The following is a 17,450-nucleotide window of genomic DNA, read 5'->3' on the forward strand; positions in this document are numbered from 1 at the left end:
CGTCGCGAGCGGCGCGCGCACATGAAAAAAAAAACTGGCTGCCACTGTGGTTCCTTACCGAACCCGGGAGAGGTCACTTAAAGTGATATTTTTTCTGGCCATGATAATTTGTACACACGTTTTCCTTTAATTGAGCCCACGCATTAATAAAACGTGCTCTCAAATTAATAAAACGTGCGCACATTTTCCTGGCCATGATAATTCATGTGCACATTTTCCTTTAATTGAGTCCTGAAATTAATAAAACATGCGCACGTTTTCCTTTCGTTCAAAATGAACTCCATAATATGACCTAAATTGTCATCCTCATGATGGGAAGACGCTTCACACTCAGCATCCTTTTTAATGTGCTTAAACTCCAGATGATGCCATGCTGGGTAGCTGGAGTTCTCTGTATGTCCTTGTGTGCCCAAACTATGATGATATACCCTGACGAGATCCATTTCTAATGGGGAAATGTATTACACTGTCTGCTGGTTTGTTGACTAATAGTCAACATTTATATGTCAAGACAATATTGAATAATTGAGTGCAGGTTTTACAAATTGTGGCCACGTTTAAGTAGATCGTGCCCTTGTTTTACTCAAACAATACTTAAAATGTGCGCACAATATAATAAAATGAGCGCCCAATATAATAAAACGTGTGCACAATATAACAAAATGAGCACACAATATAATAAAACGTGTGCACAATATAACAAACTGAGCACACAATATAATAAAACATGTGCACATTCTCTCCACATGCAAAACATTTTGCGATGACACTTCCAGGGCTCAGTAGTTCCTCGCTCTCTCTCCCCTCAAACTCTGTCACAATTGTGTTATAAACCAGTCACCAATAATCTTCACGGATGATTCGTTCGTGCGCGCACGTGAAAAAAAAGCTGTCTGCCGCTACTGCTCTCCCCTCAAACTCTCCCCAGAGAGGAAGAGTCTGACACATCAGAGGAGGAGTATTAGGGTTGATATAAGACTGACTTTTGGTTGTGCAAGTAGCTTTTTTGGTGCAAGTAATTTTTTTGTTACTAGCAACAGTGCAAGTAGGTTAAAAAAATGTATTTTGACACCTGACACCTGAAATTGGACTATTGTTGGGCAAATAAGAAGAACAGGTAGAGAATGTGGCTGGAGGCAGAAGGTAATCAGAAATGTTAGAATTGTGGAAGTAAGAGTTAGGATGTTGAGTTTTGGCAGCATTACTGGTAAAGGGAGAGTTGGCTGATATGAAAGGAAAAAGGTAGATATAATGTATATGTACAAATCAAATCAAATAAATTTTATTTATATAGCGCCAAATTACAACAAACAGCTGCCCCAAGGCGCTTTATATTGTAAGGCAAGGCCATACAATAATTACGGAAAAACCCCAACGGTCAAAACGACCCCCTGTGAGCAAGCACTTGGCGACAGTGGGAAGGAAAAACTCCCTTTTAACAGGAAGAAACCTCCAGCAAAACCAGGCTCAGGGAGGGGCAGTCTTCTGCTGGGACTGGTTGGGGCTGAGGGAGAGAACCAGGAAAAAGACATGCTGTGGAAGAGAGCAGAGATCAATCACTAATGATTAAATGCAGAGTGGTGCATACAGAGCAAAAAGAGAAAGAAACACTCAGTGCATCATGGGAACCCCCCAGCAGTCTAAGTCTATAGCAGCATAACTAAGGGATGGTTCAGGGTCACCTGATCCAGCCCTAACTACACTCAACAAAAATATAAACGCAACACTTTTGGTTTTGCTCCCATTTTGTATGAGATGAACTCAAAGATCTAAAACTTTTTCCACATACACAATATCAGCATTTCCCTCAAATATTGTTCACAAACCAGCCTAAATCTGTGATAGTGAGCACATCTCCTATAACTCCTTTAACTGAAGGCTTTTCAGGGAACTTTTAGGACAACCTGATAATAATGAATTACAATAGTCCAGCCTAGAGGAAATAAATGCATGAATTAGTTTTTCAGCATCACTCTGAGACAAGACCTTTCTAATTTTAGAGATATTGCGCAAATGCAAAAAAGCAGTCCTACATATTTGTTTAATATGCACATTGAATGACATATCCTGATCAAAAATGACTCCAAGATTTCTCACAGTATTACTAGAGGTCAGGGTAATGCCATCCAGAGTAAGGATCTGGTTAGACACCATGTTTCTAAGATTTGTGGGGCCAAGTACAATAACTTCAGTTTTATCTGAGTTTAAAAGCAGTAAATTAGAGGTCATCCATGTCTTTATGTCTGCTGGGTAAAGCTGGGTATCATCTGCGTAACAATGAAAATGTAAGCAATGCTGTCTAATAATACTGCCTAAGGGAAACATGTATAAAGTGAATAAAATTGGTCCTAGCACAGAACCTTGTGGAACTCCATAATTAACCTTAGTCTGTGAAGAAGATTCCCCATTTACATGAACAAATTGTAATCTATTAGATAAATATGATTCAAACCACCGCAGCGCAGTGCCTTTAATACCTATGGCATGCTCTAATCTCTGTAATAAAATTTTATGGTCAACAGTATCAAAAGCAGCACTGAGGTCTAACAGAACAAGCACAGAGATGAGTCCACTGTCTGAGGCCATAAGAAGATCATTTGTAACCTTCACTACTGCTGTTTCTGTACTATGATGGATTCTAAAACCTGACTGAAACTCTTCAAATAGACCATTCCTCTGCAGATGATCAGTTAGCTGTTTTACAACTACCCTTTCAAGAATTTTTGAGAGAAAAGGAAGGTTGGAGATTGGCCTATAATTAGCAAAGATAGCTGGGTCAAGTGATGGCTTTTTAAGTAATGGTTTAATTACTGCCACTTTAAAAGCCTGTGGTACATAGCCAACTAATAAAGATAGATTGATCATATTTAAGATCGAAGCATTAATTAATGGTAGGGCTTCCTTGAGCAGCCTGGTAGGAATGAGGTCTAATAGACATGTTGATGGTTTGGGGAAGTAACTAATGAAAATAACTCAGACAGAACAATCGGAGAGAAAGAGTCTAACCAAATACCGGCATCACTGAAAGCAGCCAAAGATAACGATATGTCTTTGGGATGGTTATGAGTAATTTTTCTCTAATAGTTAGAATTTTATTAGCAAAGAAAGTCATGAAGTCATTACTAGTTAAAGTTAAAGGAATACTCGGCTCAATAGAGCTCTGACTCTTTGTCAGCCTGGCTACAGTGCTGAAAAGAAACCTGGGGTTGTTCTTATTTTCTTCAATTAGTGATGATTAGTAAGATGTCCTAGCTTTGCGAAGGGCTTTTTTATAGAGCAACAGACTCTTTTTCCAGGCTAAATGAAGATCTTCTAAAGTAGTGAGACGCCATTTCCTCTCCAGCTTACGGGTTATCTGCTTTAAGCTGCGAGATTGTGAGTTATACCACGGAGTCAGGCACTTCTGATTTAAGGCTCTCTTTTTCAGAGGAGCTACAGCATCCAAAGTTGTCTTCAATGAGGATGTAAAACTATTGACGAGATACTCTATCTCCCTTACAGAGTTTAGTTAGCTACTCTGCACTGTGTTGGTATATGGCATTAGAGAACATAAAGAAGGAATCATATCCTTAAACCTAGTTACAGCACTATCTGAAAGACTTCTAGTGTAATGAAACTTATTCCCCACTGCTGGGTAGTCCATCAGAGTAAATGTAAATGTTATTAAGAAATGATCAGACAGAAGGGAGTTTTCAGGGAATACTGTTAAGTCTTCAATTTCCATACCATAAGTCAGAACAAGATCTAAGATATGATTAAAGTGGTGGGTGGACTCATTTACATTTTGAGCAAAGCCAAATGAGTCTAACAATAGATTAAATGCAGTGTTGAGGCTGTCATTCTCAGCATCTGTGTGGATGTTAAAATCGCCCACTATAATTATCTTATCTGAGCTAAGCACTAAGTCAGACAACAGGTCTGAAAATTCACAGAGAAACTCACAGTAACGACCAGGTGGGCGACAGATAATAACAAATAAAACTGGTTTTTGGGACTTCCAATTTGGATGGACAAGACTGAGAGTCAAGCTTTCAAATGAATTAAAGCTCTGTCTGGGTTTTGGATTAATTAATAAGCTGGAATGGAAGATTGCTGCTAATTCTCTGTCTCGGCCCGTGCTACGAGCGTTCTGACAGTTAGTGTGACTCGGGGGTGTTGACTCATTTAAACTAACATATTCATCCTGCTGTAACCAGGTTTCTGTAAGGCAGAATAAATCAATATGTTGATCAATTATTATATCATTTACTAACAGGGACTTAGAAGAGAGAGACCTAATGTTTAATAGACCACATTTAACTGTTTTAGTCTGTGGTGCAGTTGAAGGTGCTATATTATTTTTTTCTTTTTGAATTTTTATGCTTAAATAGATTTTTGCTGGTTATTGGTGGTCTGGGAGCAGGCACCATCTCTACAGGGATGGGGTAATGAGAGGATGGCAGGGGGAGAGAAGCTGCAGAGGTGTGTGAGACTACAACTCTGCTTCCTGGTCCCAACCCTGGATAGTCACGGTTTGGAGGATTTAAGAAAATTGGCCAGATTTCTAGAAATGAGAGCTGCTCCATCCAAAGTGGGATGCATGCCGTCTCTCCTAACAAGACCAGGTTTTCCCCAGAAGCTTTGCCAATTATCTATGAAGCCCACCTCATTTTTTGGACACCACTCAGACAGCCAGCAATTCAGGGAGAACATGCGGCTAAACATGTCACTCCCAGTCCGATTGGGGAGGGGCCCAGAGAAAACTACAGAGTCCGACATTGTTTTTGCAAAGTTACACACCGATTCGATGTTAATTTTAGTGACCTCCGATTGGCATAACCGGGTGTCATTACTGCCGACGTGAATTACAATCTTACCAAATTTACGCTTAGCCTTAGCCAGTAGTTTCAAATTTCCTTCAGTGTCGCCTGCTCTGGCCCCCGGAAGACAATTGACTATGGTTGCTGGTGTCGCTAACTTCACATTTCTCAAAACAGAGTCGCCAATAACCAGAGTTTGATCCTCGGCGGGTGTGTCGCCGAGTGGGGAAAAAGGGTTAGAGATGTGAACGGGTTGGCGGTGTACATGGGGCTTCTGTTTAGGGCTACGCTTCCTCCTCACAGTCACCCAATCGGCCTGCTTTCCCGGCTGCTCGGGATCTGCTGGAAGGGAACTAACGGCAGCTAAGCTACCTTGGTCCGCACCGACTACAGGGGCCTGGCTAGCTGTAGAACTTTCCACGGTGCGGAGCCGAGTCTCCAATTCGCCCAGCCTGGCCTCCAAAGCTACGAATAAGCTACACTTATTACAAGTACCATTACTGCTAAAGGAGGCCGAGGAATTACTAAACATTTCACACCCAGAGCAGAAAAGTGCGGGAGAGACAGGAGAAGTCGCCATGCTAATCCAGCTAAGAGCTAGTAGCTGCGCTAAGCTAGCGGATTCCTAAAAACACACAAAGTGAATAATGTGTAAATAATTTAGAGGTGATTCAGCAGAAGGAGTGCTTTAGTTAAGGCACGTGAAGATTACACTGTGAAACAAATCGTTATCTAGATCAATCTAACTGCGCTGATTAAACAGCTAACAGATACAGCAAAACACCGCTGTGCTCCAGAACAGGAAGTGATACAATACCGCAGTGAGAGCCAACCACCAGTAGAGGCAAGCAAGCAGATACAGCAGATACAAGAGACCAACTGAAAGAGAAGTAAGGCCAGGAGCATTGGAGGTGGGTTCAAACTGTTGTATCTGTTGTTGTAATTGTGGGGATGGAAGGAGAAATGGTGTTGGAGTCATTCTAAAGGAAGATTATATTAAGCGTGTGTTAGAAATTCACCGGGTGTCTGACAGGGTGATCATTGTGAAGCTGGAAATTGAAGTGGTGATGATCAATGTCATCAGTGCATATGCCCCACAGGTAGGTTGCGAAATGACAAAACCATTTCTGAAGTGAGTTACATGAGGTGGTGGAGCATGTATCCAAGCATGAAGAGTGGTGACTGGAGTGGACTTCAATGGGCATGTTAGTGAAGAGAACAGAGGCCATGAGAAAATAATGGGTAGATATGTATATAATCAAGGAGATGAATGTGGAAGGGCGGATGGTAGTAGATTATGCAAAAAGGATGGAAATGGCCATCTTGAATTTTTATTTTAAGAAGGAGCACAGGGTTATGTATATGAGTGAAGAAAGGTACACAGAGGTGGACTATATTCTGTGTAGCAGATGGCACCTAAAAGAAATTTAAGACTAACTGGGTGGTGACCGGGGAAAGCATAGCTAGACAACGCTGGATGATGGTTTGTAGGATGAATTTAGAGATGAAGAAGAGGAAGCAAGTATGAGCTGAACCAAAGATCAGGTGGCGGAAGCTGAAGGAGGAAGTCGGTCATGTGAAAATCAGGAAGGAGGAGAGGCAGACACTGGATGGAAGTGAAGTGATTTTAGACAACTGGAAAACTACTGCAGATGTGGTGAGGAAGACAGCTATGAATGTTCTGGGTGTGATGGAGGGACCAAGCTGGAAAGGATATGCAGCAGGTTAGTGTGATAAAGGATGCAGATAGAAATGTGCTGACAAGCAAGGATAGTGTATTGAGAAGACCACCTTACTTTGAGCCACTGCAGTCTGCGTTTAGAATGCATCATTCCACAGAGACAGCTCTCACTAAAGTGGTAAATTATCTACTGCTTGCAATCGATTCAGACACCACTTTGATTCTGTTAGCATTGCATTTAATATGCTGGATCACTGTATTCTACTTGATGGGCTGGATAATCATTTTGGGATTACTGGGAATGCCCTTGCCTGGTTCACGTCTTACCTAACCAGTCACTCTCATTGTGTTCTTTACAACACCACCACCTCTAAGCTTGGTGACATGAAATACAGGGTTCCACAGGGATCCGTCTTAGGCCCCCTGCTTTTATCCCTTTATATTGCACCCTTTGAACACATACTGCAACGTTATGGGATTACTTTTCATTCCTACGCTGATGACACTCAGTTGTGCATGCCGATAACTGCTGGTAATCTCATACACAAAGACTTTAGAGTAAGGATGCTCCGATTGATAGGCCAGCAATCATTATCAGCTGATTTCCGTGAAAATGTGATCGGCATATGTCGATCAATCCCTTTCATTGCAAATCACAAAAATCATTGCCTGTAACTCATACATTGCAGCCTGTAGAGGCACTTTGGGCAGTCTAGTGTCTTCCCCCTTTCTCCCCTCTCCGCTTTCTTCACACTGCACAGGCGCGCAGCAGAAATGCTTCAATAAACATGTCTGCCAAGTTTGCATCCTGCAACACATGTAAATAAAAAATATCTCATGGGGTAAGTACGGTAAAATACTTCAATACAACTAATTTAATCAGACATTTAAAGAATAAACATTTGTCGGAGTATGGTAAATTTTCGAGGCTCACAACAGAGAAAGAAAAGAAGACAGCCGGCTCAGCAACGGTCAAAAGGCAGTTAACGCAGCCCATGCTTAGCAACACTCATCCGTATGAGCGTAACAGTCAGAAGGCTAAGCAAATAACGCGAAAAAATTGAATTCATCGGGGTAGATGACCAGCGTTTCTCAGTGGTGGAAGACACCAAGTTCTGCTGATTGCTCTTTCACTTGAAGCCCTGCTATGTGCTACCAGGACATAAAGAAAGATAAACACTTGTTTTTTCTTTGACAATGCACAACAGACTTTGTTCATGTACAAAACAGCAAGGCGTGCTCTCAGGTATTTTTGATTTACTTATTTGAATGCAATCTGCATATGGCTTTGAATATATCCCTTTTTACTTGACATTAATTGATTTATGCGATGTGAGATATAGTTTTTAATTTATTTAACGTGCTGCACTTTTTGAGAGCCTTAATGTTTCCAATCTGTTAAAGATTGAGTAACTGATAGCAGGTAAATTTAGGTGTTTTTCAGTTGTCCCTTTGACTTAATAGTTTGTGCCTGCAAGGTTTTTGGAGGTTTTCCCTTGAAGAAGTAAGTAAAAACATGTTTTTTGTCTAAATTAAGGTGACTTTATGGTTCCTTTTTTCCAGATCATGTAGCCAGTAGCACTCGTATCTAAATTGAAAAATTTAGAGCCAGTCTATGCGACCGGTATAAAACCTGATTGGAGGGAACATCCCTACTTTAGAGGACTGCCTTGCCTCTGCCCTTTCTTGTAGCTCTGCCCAAAACTTTTATGCTTTTTATTGCAGGTCAAACCCAAGCATCTCACCAAGTACAGTACAAATGGGTTCAGCACGTTTTGAGTAATCCTGCTAACAATGTGCATTGGGCCAGTAGTTCTCAACCAAAAAAGAAAGATAATGAAATTTCTTTTTGGTTGCCCCATAAATTTTCAGATCAATTGCATTTTGGACCAAAACCTTTTAACTCACATTACAGCATTCCTCCTAGTAACTGTAAGCTAGCTATAAAATAAGGATATGATGAGGGTAAATGTTGATTCTGAGAGAGAGGCGGTCCTTTCCAGAGGCTACATACTGTTTCTATTAACTCCTGTGAGAATGGTGATGGCAGCTGCTAGCCCCATGAGGTCATCCTTCAGGCTTGGATGAAGAATATAGGTCTTTAACCCCTATAAGCAAGCCAACAAAAAGAGCAGAAAACTGAAGCTGACGGTGTGAGTGGCATTTATCTGTATAATAATGTCAAGAATCTGTCATTAAACACACTCTGAATCTGGATAAATGTCTCCTCCACAAGGATCCACCCAGGTTGCGCACTGGAGATGACTACATGGTGATGACTGAGGGGAGGGCTGAGGGCAGCGCAATTTGTCATAGTCTGCTTGCAGATTCTGTAGCACGCTGTAAACTACAGACTGTCGAAGCCTACAGGAGTCCAAGGCCAACCTGTTCATCAATCAGCAATCAGGCGCATAGCGGCTTATTAAACGTATCCAATTATCACAAGCAAAACAAGATAAATACAGCTCCAGCTCTGTTAGTAAAGTCAAAAAGCAAGCAGGGCTGAATCTGGATTTATGGTTTTATGTCTACAGTCTGAGCTACTGAGACTTGATCTATGACGCTGCCCTTTTATGCGGATTCAATCCAAAAATGTAATAGGTTGTGTTCCAGGCTAGGGTCAGGGCGTTGTTGTTTTTTCATTTTCAGTTTCCTGAAACAGAGGTTATACGCTCGACCGTGTTTGTCTGCAACCAAGATACTGCAAAAGTGGTGGACAACTGTGAAGACATGATCCAGAGCAGCCTGAGAATTTTCCGTATTTTCTCTTTAGTTTTAATCAGTAGTTTTTCATTTTCAGCTCTCTGCCTTGTGACATCACAAAGGAGGTGGTGATGACGTGATAGCTTAGATGCATAATTGATGCCTTGGAGGTTAAAATGGCGAGTGTGTTGCCCAGAGTACCAAGTTTTAGTCCTGTAAGACGGGAAAAATATTGAAAACAAGGTCCTTAACCCCCAAACTGCACCCGATACACCTCTGAGCACCTTATCTGCATCCACTGGAAAAGCACTACAAAAATGCAGCCCATTTACAAAGCACAAACAGGTTAAAAATGTCAGAATTTTGATTTAGTGTGTTACTTAACAGGGTTTTTTTTTTTTTTTTTTTTTTTTGCTATTCCTTTTTTGTTCGGGTTCCATGCAGCAGATCTGAAACAGAGCCACGTGTTGATTTGTCAGATGTTGTATGCCAGACACCCATCTCAAAACAACTTCATATTACATGGAAAATGGGAACAGATGGTTCTGAACTAGGAACCTTCTCTTTCTGAAGCAAGCACACTAACCTCCTGCTCCACAGTGCTGCCCTCCTACTTTATAATGTGTTTTTTTGTTTGTTTGTTTGTTTTTGAAAAATAAGCAATATTATGAGTTAAAGACACACAGGGAACCTTACATGACTGTAAAATTTAGCGTCTTTGTAGGCAAAAATAAATGTAGTGACAATGTTCAAATGAGAAGAGTGCTCATATTTCCTCCAAAGCACAAATAGCACCGTTCTATAAATGTCAGATTCAAAATTTGCGCAACTCAAAAGTGTGTTCTGCATATATTTACAGGATTAATTTATATTCACCACTCTAATTACACAAAGGCACAAATGTTCTTGAACTGCTGTGTCACAGATTAAACAGACCAATTACAGCTTAGTTTACATTTGAACAAGCCAATCACAAGGATGGAGGACAGTGTTAAGGGTCTGGCTCATTTGCTCTTACATTTTTCGATGAAGAGAGAGCACATGTTCAGACAGGCAAAAAGCAGAGAAACATTTGTGATATCCACTTTTGCGATTGATCTGAATCATAGAGTTTGCTGCATTTTGTCACGTTGAGCGATAGTTTTTCTACTCCACAATCGCTTTGTCTGTGCGAAAACCACTAACGACGATGACATAGAACCTGATGTCATCACGAAGATCCAATTAATTTATGGTTCATGATACTATCACGGGAGCAAGAAATGTGGGGTGATGCGGGGGTCCCGAGGGGTTATGGTTAGGGTTCAGGGATGGGGCGGAAATGGTGTAGTTCAAAATTAGAGATGATCCACCTTGCGTGGCGGGATGCTATTTTAGATTATAGGCATGCACTATTGGCTACAAAGCGGGCCTATTATTCTGATTTGATCGATAAAAACAAGCATAACGCAAAGTTTTTGTTTGACACGGTAGCATTTCTCATTCATGGACCTGTTAGTAGTCGTTCTCCCTTTTCAGCACAGGACTTCTTGGATTTTTTCAAGAAGAAAATAGAAGGTATTAGGTTGAGAACACCTTGGCACAGCCACTGCTCCTTGCTACAGAAGTGGGTGCTACCACTGAGGTGTTACCTAGATTTACAGAATTTAATAGTATTTCATTAGGCGCACTGACAAAACGTGTGTCGTCTACAAAAAGCACAACCTGCTTATTTGATCCTATACCGACAAAGCTGTTTAAGGATGTATGTCCCATTCTTGGGCTGACTGTGTTGGAAATTGTTAATCTCTGACTAACTTCCAGATCTGTTCCTAAATGCTTTAAATCTGCAGTCATTAAACCATTACTTAAGAAATCTAATGTTGATCCTAGTGTATTGAAAAATTATAGGCCAATATCAAATTTATCATTTTGTTCTAAAATTCTGGAAAAAGTGGTTTCACAGCAACTCATGGACCACCTACAAATCTTTTTGACCCACTGCAGTCTGCTTTTAGAAAATGTCACTCCATGGAGACAGCTCTCACTAAAGTGGTGAATGATCTTTTGTGATCAATGGACTTGGACACCGCCACAGTTTTGGTGTTGTTGGATCTTTGTGCTACGTTTGATACTGTGGATCATCATATTTTACTCGATAGGCTGGAGAATTATTTTGGGATTACTGGGAGTGCCCTTGTGTGGTTGACATGATACCTGTCCAGTCATTCTCATTGTGTTTTGTACAATAACACTACTTCTAATCTTAGTGATATGAAGTTTGGGGTTCCACAGGGATCTGTTCTGGGCCCCCTGCGTTTTTCCCTGTATGTAGCACCCCTTTGGCGTATACTGCGGCACTTTGGGATTGCCTTTCATTGCTATGCTGATGATACTCAATTGTACATGCCGATAACTGCTGGTAATCTTATTCATATAAAATCCCTAGAAGCTGGATGTCTACTAATTTCCTGCTTTTGAACTATGATAAGACTGAAATGATGGTTCTTGGTCCAGCAAGACATCGGCATCGGTTTGACCAGTGTTATACACCATACGGACAAAGTGAGGAACCTGGGAGTAATTTTTGATCCTATGTTGTCCTTTCACCTCCACATTAAAGACATCACAAGGACTGCTTTCTTCCATCTGCGAAATATAGCAAAGATCCATCCTATCCTGTCTATGGTTGACGCTGAGACCCTGACACATGCATTTGTTTCCTCTAGATTGTATTACTGCAATTCGGGGTTTTCACGTATCCCATAATCCCTTGCGTGCCAGAGAGTTGCTGCAGTCAAAACAACAGAGAATCCACATGACAACAGTTGTAAATGAATATTATACTACAAAAATGTCATTTTTTTATACTTTTCATCACGTTAATAAGAGACTGCTGCATGATACCCTGAAAACTTGCTAAAACAATTAGAAGAAATAATCTGTGTCTGTTACGTTTAATCTGCGTGGAATTTAATAAGCGCAAACCAAATTTCAGACATATTATATATATTAGTCTAGAACAAAGAGGACAAACAGTGTTGTAAAGAACAATAATCAAGACGTTAAAGAGCAAACTTCACTTTCCTCCAGAACAACATGAACAGGAAGCGAGCGGAGTTCACAGCAGCTCCCATTGAAAATAACGGAGAGACAGCCTGTGATTTTCGCATGTTTACAACGTTTAAAAACCCAGAGAATATATTCACAAGAGTTTTAGGCACAATATAAAAATAGTTTTATGTTGCAATGTTAATTGTGTTGTCCATGTGCAGCGGTTAAAGTGAAGCGTGATCAGAGGGTATCAATGCAGTTCTCAATGTTACTGAGATCTCGCAGCGCAGCGACCTCTCCGAGGTTTTGCAGGATTTGAAACCTGAAAAGCCTCAATGTTTTATTTTCTGGGTTGCCGCAGTCCAGAATCAGGGGTCTTCATTTGGTTCAAAATGCTGCTGCCAGACTCTTGACATGAAGCAGAAGGTTTGACCATATTACTCCTATTTTGGTGTCTCTTCACTAGCTGCCTGTCTCTGTGAGATCAGATTTTAAGGTCCTGCTACTGGCCTATAAAGTTGTTCATGGACTGGCACCGCCCTACTTGGAGGCTCTACGTAAGCCCTACGTACTGGCCCGAGCTCTGCGCTCACAGGATGTAGGATTGCTTTGTGTCCCTAGGGTGAATAAAAAGTCTGTGGGACATAGAGCTTGAACCTTTCGTGCTCCGGTCCTGTGGAATGATCTCCCTGTTTTAGTGAGGCGGTCAGACTCTGGAGACTTTTAAGTTGCATCTGAAAATGCATTTTTTGCTATTTTATATGATTAATATATTGTTTACTATGCTTTTATTCTTTTATTTTTTTTTACCTTTTTAACTTTATTGTGTTTTTAACCTTTTCATCATGCTCATTAATTTTTTTTTTTTTTTTTTATTTAATTTGTTTTGGTTTTTAATGTTGAGTTGTTTTATGTGAAGCACCTTGAGACGACGCTGTCATGATTTGGCGCTCTATAAGAAAAACTGATGGGGTAGGGTTAGAAGTAGTAAAATTTAAAAAAACACGTCATGAAAATGTGATTCATTTTGTGACAGGACCATGGAAAGAAAGTGTGAGACTGGACTGGATTTAGCCTAAGATGGCACCATCACCACTTCACAATTGACAAACGTGGTTGGAACAAGCGCGTCTTTTTTTCCACTGGGAATGCAACACACTGGTCACACACACGTTTTATGTCTGACTATCAGAGGGTGCTGTGGAATGTGTGCTATGGTGAAGCAGTTTCTGGTCGAAAATATCAGAGGAGAAAAATTTTGGCTGTTGACAATGTAGGATTCCATCGCTAAACTACCACACGATTTGAAACAAATCAAACTATCATCGTTTCCACAGCGCCCTCTGATGGGCATGATCCCAAAAGCATCTACGTTACCCATCTCATGTTCAACTCCTGCGGAGGTCCTGCAGACTCGGGGCGAGTCTAATCAAAAGGCGAGAGAAAACATTAAGTGAAGAAGTACCAAAACACCATTGTAGCAGATTATTTTTATGTCTTAAAATTGCACAGATTAGTATCTTTAATGTTTTCCAGGCTTTTTCACAAAGGTTGATGCAATTTGTCTCAACATAACGTAATCCTGCAGAAAACCAAGAAATAAACACACTACCTCTTTGGCAGAAGTTACGCTGCAGTTCAGCAACAAATAAGCGCTTCAGTCCCAGTCTCCAGATGAATTTTTTTCTCATTTCTGGTGATTTTAATCACATCACCTTGGATACTATTCTTGCCTCTTTCCACCAATATGGGAGTTGTCCCACAAGGAGAAATAGGACAATAGATCTGCTGTATGCAAACATCAGTGATGTCCACTCAGCTTTCCACCTCCCTCCTTTGGGGAAATCTGATCATAACCTTGTCCATTTGCAACCCATATACACTCCCCTTGTGAAGAGGCAGACTGTAACAAGAAGACAGGTCAGAAGGTGGTCCCCTGAAGCAGAAGAAGCACTTAGAGACTGTTTTGCCACCACTGACTGGAGTGTATTGGTGAAGTTGCATGGTGAGGATCTTGAGGGGGCATTGGGTTGCATGACTGACTATTTGAACTTTTTTGTGGATCAGGTGGTGCCTGTTAAAACAATTAAGTGCTACGCTAACAACAAACCGTGGATTACCGCTGATGTGAAAGAAGTCTTAAATAAGAAGAAGAAGGTATTTCGGAGTGGAGACCGTGAGATGGTGAGGGAGGTGCAAAAAGAAGTGAATCTGTCTGAAGGAGGCTAAAGAGGCATACAGCAAAAACCTGGAGAGGAAGCTCAGGGATAACAACATGAGGAAGGTCTGGAATGGTATGAAAACCATTACTGGCTGTAGCAGTAAAGGCAATGTTGGCTGCATGAACATCCAGAGAGCTGAGGAGCTGAACACTTTTTTTTTTTAACTGGTTCAGTTCCCCCCTGACCACCTGTTTGTCCCCACAGTCTCCCTCTGGCTCCTCTGACCATCGTCATCCTGCTTCTCCTTCATGTGCCTCTCTCTTGCTCTCACAAGTGACTGCCACTCCCGTCTCGACTCCTCCCTCCATCAGGGCGGACCAGGTGATTAAGAAGCTGCAATATCTCCATCTTACGAAGGCTGCAGGTCCAGACCGGGTCTGTCCATGGCTCCTGAGGGCCTGTGCTGCTGAGTTGGGAGACCCTCTACAGCACATTTTGTACATGAGCCTGTGGTTGGAGAGTGTTCCCTCACTGTGGAAAACATCCTGCATTGTTCCAGTCTCAAAGAAAGGTCACCTTCAGGAGCTGAATGACTACAGGCTGGTCGCGCTCACATTGCACATGATGAAAGTACTGGAGTGTCTGGTCCTGCGGCTCGTACAACCTCCGATGCAGGTGGGGAGGGACCCTCGCCAATTTGCCTACCAGGAGAAGGTGGGTGTTCTCTATCTCCTACACCGTGCACTTACATACTTGGATGTGGGGGGTGCACTGTGAGGATGTTGTTTTTTTACTTCTCCGGTGCTTTTAATAAAATCCATCCCAGCCTTCTGCAGGAGACACTTAACATCATGGCTGTGGACCCTCACCTTGTGCGCTGGATTTCGGGCCATTTGACAAACAGGCCACAGTTTGTTCGTGCTGGAGGGCTGTAGGTTCTCCACATTGATCTGTAGCACTGGAGCTCCTCAGGGCACGGTGCTCTTGCCCCTCCTCTTCACCCTCTATACTGCTGATTTCCAGTACAACTCAGGTAGATGCCACATGCAGAAGTTCTCTGATGACGCTGCAATTGTGGCATGTATTAGGGAGCGTGAGGGGGGGAGTACAGGGGCTTGGTAGAGGATTTTGGGAGGTGGTGTCAGCGGAATAAGCTCCTGCTGAACACCACCAAAACGAAGGAGGTGGTGCTCAATTTTCGACGGAGGCCAACCTCTCTGCAGCCCATCATTATCGATGGATAGGAGGTGGAGGTGGTTTCCACCTACAAGTACCTGGGGCTGCAGCTGGACAACAAGTTGAGCTGGACAGCCAACATGGACGCTGTGTACAAGAAGGGGCAGAGCAGGATGTACTTTCTTAGAAGGCTGGCTTCTTTTAGTGTCAGTTTGAAGCTTCTGTACATGTTTTATCAGTCCATTGTGTCCAGTGTCTTTTTTTATGGTGTTGTGTGTTGGAGGGGCAGTTCTAAGAAAAAAAGACAGTCTCCGGCTGAGACGGCTCATTAAGAAGGCGGCTCTGTGGTTGGACTGGGCCTGGACTCTGTGGAGAAGGTGGTGGAGCACAGGACGTTCTCCAAGATCAGGGCAGTCTGTCCAATCAGAACCACTCCCTGAACTCGGTCTTCTCTCACCAGAGAAGTTCCGTGAGCAGCAGATTCCTGTCAGTGAGGTGCTCCACTGAGAGACTGAAGAACTTGTTTGTTCCTCACACTATCAGCCTGTATAATGCAGCCACTTCAGCCAGGAGCAGAAGATGTGAGCCAGAAATATCTCGTATAGTGCCTTAAAGTCCTTCTATTTTTACTTTGATTTTAATTGTGTTGTACTATTTATTGTTACTTTTATATGCACTTTTAATGTGTGTTTTTATTTGTATGAATGTGAACCGCCACATAATTTCCTTCAGGATTAATAATTTATTTTTCTATCTATCTATAAGGAACCTGTTACGCTGCACAATTACCACACCAAACTACCACAAATATACATTGGACATGCTTTTATTTCTCTTCCCTGCCCTGCACCCTACTGTGAACTGGGAATACGTCTACCGATGTCCAATACAACTTAAGGAAGAATGTTCCTATAGACTGGAACCCACCACCCCCAACTCCAAACAAACTCGAAGGAGTTTCCTTTCAGTTAGACCAAGTTTCCAAACCACAAACACTTGGTGGTTCAGGCCTGACAAATGTTCTGGTAAGAGAAACACAGAGCACTGCTTTTGGATCAAGACGCAAGAGAAAATGCAGCAGAGGTATGTTTTTCTTGCCATCGTTTTTCTTCCATCTCCTGTCTTCTCATAAAAATCCTGCATATGCTGTCATGCACAGGCACGCACACACACAAAACTGGAATGACATCACCGCAGTAGTACGGATAACTTCCAGCCTGGCGTTCTTATGTCAGTCATTCACATTTCAAATCCTGTTAAAGAAAATCCTATTATGTCTGTAAGAATCTGAGCTACAGCTGCCTCATACAAGATACCATCAGTTAGAAATTGGCTGGCGTAACTGAAACAAATGAGTTCCTATTGAACAATGTGGCCACTTGGCGCTGGGACAAAGGAACAACGTGTTTCACTTGCTCACAGAGCTGCAGCACGCTGAAGAAACAGCATTATTCTGCAGGATCTGATGCCAAATACAAAATGACCCCTTCATGATCATGACCATGTTTAAAGCTACAGTGTGTAGGATTCAGGGGTGTTTATCAGCAGAAATAGAACATGGCATTCAGAACCATCTGTTCACGAATGTACAAGGATTTGATGCACATTCATAAGCCTAGAATGAGCTCTTATCTACATGGGAGCAGGCCCCCTCATGATATAGTAGACCAAAAAGGACATACATACATACATACATACTCTGCCTTTTTGCATTTTGCAGCACAGCTGGATGACTGAAGCAAAAGAAGAATCAGTGGTTGCTCACCTATCCACTGTCTACTGGTCGCTAGAGCAGGCTAACAAGTTTGAGAACTGTCGTTTTTGTGAGATCTAGGATCACACAATATTTTCCTGAGTACATGTCACACCTATAAAAAAAATGCCCCTTGAAGGGAA

This window comes from Thalassophryne amazonica, chromosome 3, assembly GCF_902500255.1.
Source record: "Thalassophryne amazonica chromosome 3, fThaAma1.1, whole genome shotgun sequence".
NCBI classification, from domain to species: Eukaryota; Metazoa; Chordata; class Actinopteri; order Batrachoidiformes; family Batrachoididae; genus Thalassophryne; species Thalassophryne amazonica.